This window comes from Phoenix dactylifera, chromosome 1 (assembly GCF_051530095.1).
Source record: "Phoenix dactylifera cultivar Ajwa chromosome 1, Ajwa_hap1_PhDact_Kaust_v1.1, whole genome shotgun sequence".
In the NCBI taxonomy this organism is placed as follows: domain Eukaryota; kingdom Viridiplantae; phylum Streptophyta; class Magnoliopsida; order Arecales; family Arecaceae; genus Phoenix; species Phoenix dactylifera.
In genome coordinates, this window is record NC_143190.1 from 25,180,263 (window position 1) to 25,186,738 (window position 6,476).

Below are 6,476 nucleotides of genomic sequence, written 5' to 3' on the forward strand. Positions count from 1 at the left end.
TTGTATCTTTTAAAAATTAATAATGTGAAGTGAATGAATTACTGAAATCTTCTAGTAACTTGGAGATTTAGTAGCAGAATTAAAGTTGCACAAATAAAGCAGTGAATAAGGTGAGGAATGCAGTTAGAAATATGCAGTGGAAAAAGAGAGACAAGTCACACACAAACACAAGGATATATAGTGGTTCGGTGCACTCCCAGTACCTACATCCACTTCCCAAGCAAAGCTTGAGATTTCACTATAACCGAACAGATTGCAGCCTGATAGTTTTTCGGGCTCACAATCAAAAACCCAGTTGGTTTTTCCAAGCAACCAATCGAAAACCTATCACCATTTGTTTTTCCGGGCTCACAAACAATCCAGTTGGTTTTCAGACAAACCAACCAAAAACTTTACACTGATTGTTTTTCCGGACTCACAAACAACCCAGTTGGTTTTCAGATAAACCAACCAGAAACTTTCTCTTTGCTGAATACTCCCGATTCAACAACTTCCAATCAAGGTTTGGAAGTGCCTTTACAAATTTTAGATGATGAAACTGTTGCAACAACAAATAAACCAAACAAAAGATTGCTGCAACCAGAAAACTAAAGCATATAAAATAAATCAATAAAAGCAACGCTGAATCCGATGAAGAGGTTGGCCGATGATGTGAATCTCAATGCCGAGCATCAACTCTTCTTGTTGTAATGGATGAAAGGCTTTGACTGTTTTCCTCATAGAAGTAAGTTTCAGAGGAGTGTCGGTGAGGATGATGAACTTTTTAGCTTTTTCCTTCTCCTTTCTTTGTGGAAACTTTTCTTACTTGATAGAATATTTCTCTCTTTCCTTGTTGTTTTCCTTCTAAGGTTCCCTTGAATTTATAGACAAGTTCTTCAGAGGGATTCAAATTCTTTCACTACAACAAATGTGGGTTTTGCCGATTGTCTTTTGTCGACGCTAGGGGAAAGCGTCGGTAAAGTTTGGCTCAGCGCCAACCTTTTCCGACGCTTTTCAGTTACGTCGGTAAATCTCAAGCAACAACGATGCTCTGAAACGTCGTTAAAACTTTCACAAACAACGACGCTTAAAAGCGTCGTTAGGATAATAAAACCCCCAACCGCTCGTCCGGCCCCCTCTCCTCATTTTCTATCGGTCGATGCCCTAGCTGCGCGCGCGCCGACTTCTCACCTCCATCGCCGACTTCCCCGCTGCCGTCGACCTCACCCTCGTTTGAGGTAAGCCTCCTCCTCCTCCTCCTCTTCAAACTGATCTCACCTCCATCCCTAGCCCGGATCGGCGATCGAAGATTCCGCTTCTCCGTCGCCGTCGTCTGAGGTAAGCCTCCTACTCTCCTCCTCCTCCTCCTCCTCCTCCTCCTCCTCTTTGTTTTCTTCTTGTCTTTAACGCTCGCCCGGCCCCCTCTCCTCATCCTCTGTCGGTCGATGCCTTTGCTGCGTGCCGACATCTCACCTCCATCTCGAGCCCTAGCTACTCCGCCGCCGTCGACATCGCCGTCGTCTGAGGTAAGTGATCCTCATACTCTCCGTTAACATTTATTAATTGCATATTAAGCTGCATAACTGCTTGCTGCATGGCTGTGAACATATCTAATGACTTTCCTAAATTATGCATTTTTTTAAAAAAAAATCCTGTAGGGAAAATTGTTCACCAGTTGAGGGTGTATAATTATGTTGTTTTAGGTTTTTTTTTTTTAATCTGTTTAAGAGCCCTAGTAACCTTTACTCGGTTATTATGTTGTTCACAAATGTAGCCCTAGTAACCTTTACTCGGTTATTATTTGGTTTTGTACCAGGTTGTGCTGCAGCAACCTTCAGGTATGAAGGCTTGGTTTTAAGTTTTGGCGACTTCATGCTCTCATAAGGCCTCAGGGAGGCTCGTTAATTGCCATCTCTACTATTTATACTGTTTGGGTGCTCCCCTGTGTGTTTCCTTTATAAAATGAGTGTGGTAGGACAACAGATTTAAAGGTCATTACCGGAAGTATTGGTGTGCTAGAATGGATCAACGCTTTGTCTAGATGCCTGGGATTATTAGTGTTTGCAACCCCTAGTGAATGCCAATTTCTCAAGGTCAATGTTGCCTGAAAAGAGATCATTGTTCTGCATAAAACTACAAAAAATTTCACTGGGAAGGATTAAATCCTTTTACACATACCATGCTGAAACCCAAGTTAAAGGGATAGTGAGAACTCAAATGAAGTAGCACTTTTACAAGGTAAAAAAGTAGGCAGTGGAGTAATAAAAAAGTTAAAGATGAGAGTGTATTTGAGAGGGAGATGCAGATACAAATCCTCTCTTCTTTTACTTTTTTTAATAGTAAGTGTGGTGGTATGTGTTTTTGTATGAGTATATGTGTTTTTTTAATTGTTCATTTTCTCCAATAGTTTTTTGCAAGAGCATACGTAGGTATGTTTTGGTAGGTCTTTATTAGTGTGGGGTTTGTGAGGTGGTCTAGGGCAAGGGGAATGTTTAGAGAACCTTCCTTTTTGCAATGGCTGTTGATGTGATCAGATGGTCCTAGAATGTTGGGCTGCATGGGGTTGGCCAAGATCTGGATCAAATTACTGAACAACATATGCTTCTCGGAATCTTATATTTTGTATTAACATATGGTCCTTGATTCTTTTTTGTGCATAATAGATTACAACATGCCACGAGGAAAACGTTTCAGAGATATTGAGTTTTAGCACAAATCCGTGGGATCTACTTCCGATCGTTCCCAGCAGCCCGACGAGCCCCAGCAGCCCGATGAGCCCCATACTCAGTCCGGGTCCCAGTCTGAGCACGTGCCACCTGCAGATTGTTCAGACACCGATGACGTGGACATCCTAGGTAATTTGATTTACAGTTTTTATATTAATTTCTATTACAATCTAATTATTTTAAATCATTTGCCTTTAATGGACTTCTTATTTTATAGATAGACCGGGGAGAGTGAGGAGAATACGAGGGCCCACTCGAGCACGGGACGTGTGGACCCTACGTGAGGATGAGAAGATTGTCGTCCATTGCAACGAACGGGGGCAGCCCATCAAGAAGGCTGCAAGCATTTTATCCACTTTTTTAGGATCGGTTGCGCGGAAGGAACAGTTGTGTCCGCTCAACTATATGAAATGGAATGAAATGCTTCCTTCGTATAAGGTTGAACTTCTTAGAGTTATTGAGATAAAGAATTGAAGTTGCTTAATATCTTCAATTATTTTTTGATTTAACATTGATATAACATTTTTGACTTTGATGTAGAAAAAGTTTGTCCTTCCTGCAAATAGCCATGATTAGGTATTGAAGTCCGTCAACCGCAAATTGAAAGAATATAAGGCGAAGCTAAAGGCGGATTGGAAGCACGAGGGCATGACTGAAGAGGAGGTGGCCCGTGTTTGTCCTCCAGATGTAATCTCTCATCAGTGGAGGGAGCTTGTCCACTACTGATTTTCCGAGAGAGCTCAGGTTGTGTATATTTTTCAATACCTTAGATTGTATTTACTATTATTATAGATTAGAAATTTATACATTATATAAATTACATTGTTTATTATTTTTTGGGGAAGACATATTCCAACATTGGTAGAGCTGCTCGAGCATCGCAGACTGTTCCTCACACTTCAGGCTCCATGAGTTATGCGAGGCGTAGAGCTGACTTCGTAAGTTTTTTTGAAACTCTTTAAATTTATCCTCTAGATGAGCATGTATACTCTTGAAATATACTTTTTGTTGTAGATGGATGATAATGGGAGGGAGCCTGATAGGGTGGAGTTTTATAAGATGATTCACATCCATCGAGATGGCAGCTTTGTTCGGAAGAAGTCAAGAGATATAGTTGTATGCATTCATCTTTGACTTGTGCTGTAATTTTTTTTTTGTTCTATTATTGGCATACATTAATTTGACTTTTTCTTTTGACTGATATAGGATAGGGCAACAAATCTTATTTCAGAGCGCATCGGGGAGTCATCATCATCCGATGCGACCGGTCATATTGAAGCTCAAGTGCTTGCTGAATTGATAGGCCCAGAGCATTATGGTCGGTGAGGGGTTACGGCGTTGAAGTTACCCCCACTCAGTTATCTTCAGTGGGCACGTATACAAGAAATGCCAGAGAAAGTAGTAACACTGCAGAAGTTTGTCATCTTCAATCAACTATTGAAGGGCTGAAGCAGAATCAAGCAAATTTACAGTCTCAGCTTGCAAATATTTCATCTATATTACAACGATTTCTTCCTTCTCAGGTAAATAACTATATATATTTGAATACTTTGCATATTATTAATTATGATATATGAGTTAATGTATCACATTATTCCTAACTTCTAATGTTTTTTTTTTTTGTAGATTTCTGATACTTCAAATGCTCGTAGAGATGATGATGATGGAGCTGAATCCCGTTCCTGATGCCTTCTAGACTAGTTTTTATGAGTTTGATATGTATATGTTTCTTATTTTTCGGAGTACATTGTAATGATCAACTTATTAAGCAAATTTTTAATCAGATATGACAATATTTATATTTCGAATGATCTGAGTGTTTGTGTCAATGTATCAATGTAATACAGGTTTATACTGTTATAATGTATGTTTATAATATGAATTTGTGCTCTTATTTTTTTTAAAAAAATACAATTTTCGACATTTTTAAGCGTCGGTAAAAGATGTCGTGGCACACCCCGGCACGCTTATGCCGACGCTTCAAACGCTTACATTAGCGTTGGCAAATGCGAATATCCCGACGTTCAAAAGCGTCGGAATGTTCCGACGTTTTTCAGCGTCGGAATGTTCCGACGCTTTTCAGCGTCGGGAAAAACTAGGAGCAAAATCGTGACGAATTTGGTCGTTGGGTTATCGCCGACGCTTTATAAGCGTCGGCAAATCATAGTTTTTGCCGACGCTTTTGTCCTGCGTCGGCAAAAACTTTTGCCACTTCGGTATCGTCGATGCTTTGGCGATGCTTCTGTTTGCGTCGGTGGAGTTTTAGCCGATGCTTATAAGCATCGCTAAAGGTCCAAAAAAGCGCCGAATTAGGTTGTTTTTCTTGTAGTGCATTCTTGCCATTCTGATGGAAATATTTTCTGTTACAGTAAAAGACAAAAGTTGTTACAAGCTTCCTGTTGTGGTCCTAGCTGTACAGGGGTCGACTCATGTAACTCAGAGGTCGACTCATGTTTATCCTGGGTCAGCACTTCAAAATATTGAGACGGCTCTTACTGTTGTAACTTCAAAGGGTCGACTGTTTAACCTTAAGGGTCGACTCATCTTGCTCAGAAGTCGCCTCTTTAAACACAAGGGTCGACTCATCCAATAATTTTTCTACCAATACTGAGACTGAACTGGGGTCAACTCTTCAAATACAAGGTGTGGAGTGATTGAGTAAACTCCTAATTGATTTTGATGAGCTCAAAGCATTTGAGTATGTTTTATGTTGTTCTAATGAATTCAATCTAGTTTTTCAGATAAATCTTTGTGAATTTCTGTCTAAGTACCTCGAGCTTTGGTTCAAGATATTTTGGTTAAGTATTGCACTCTATTTGAACCAAAGTCTGAATCACAAGTCGACTCCTGAACCTTGCGAGTCGACTCCTGCACACTTTGAGTTTCTGGCACAAGCTCGAGTCGACTCCGACTGAGAACAGACAGAAAGACAGAACGATGATTTTTGGAGAGTCTAAGTAGTTGCTTCATCTCCCCTGCGAAGGAGCCACACCAGAAAAACCAGAGCACAGGATGAGAGCCCTACAGCTGGTTTTAGAGAGAGATGACTTTGATTATTCAGAAAATTTAGTAGCTAGCTCCCTATCAGCTAAGATGAGATTATTGCACAACTTCATAGGTCGGATATTGTTTCCGAAGAGTGGAAGATTTGATCATGTATCTGAGCGTGACTTGGCCATTATGGAGCATGTCATTCAGAATATTCCCCTGAATCTTCCAGCTATGATGATTAGGCAGATACGAGAGGCCATATGCAAATCGAGAGTCTTCTGGCCCTACGGTATGATACTCACCCTAATATTCAGGCATCATGACATGTGTGGAGGGAGAGATATTCAGGCATTTGCTATTTACCGACACCTACACTGCACGGTCCCTAGTGCGCATGGGTTATGAGAAGGTGAATGGTCAGTGGGTGCGTGGAGGTGCAGGGGCACATGCACCGAAGGCTGATGCACCAGAGCTTGGAGACTCTATCCCTAAGCCTGAGATACCTGCGGATCATCCTATAGCACATTCAGAGGCAGGACCTTCATTATCCATACTTACGGAATGTACAGAGGAGTTTTGGAGTAGGATGACTGAGCTTGTGTCAGCTCAGGTGAGGACTCTCTCTGATAGCATGATGAGCAGAATGGATAGTTTAACTACTGAGATTAGGGGATATTCTGCTCAGTTGACAGGCCTCAGGGATCGGGTGACAACATTAGAGAGAGAGAGGTTCATGGTCCATATGTGCCCAGAGCAGCTGAGTCAGAGGTTTTGGCATAG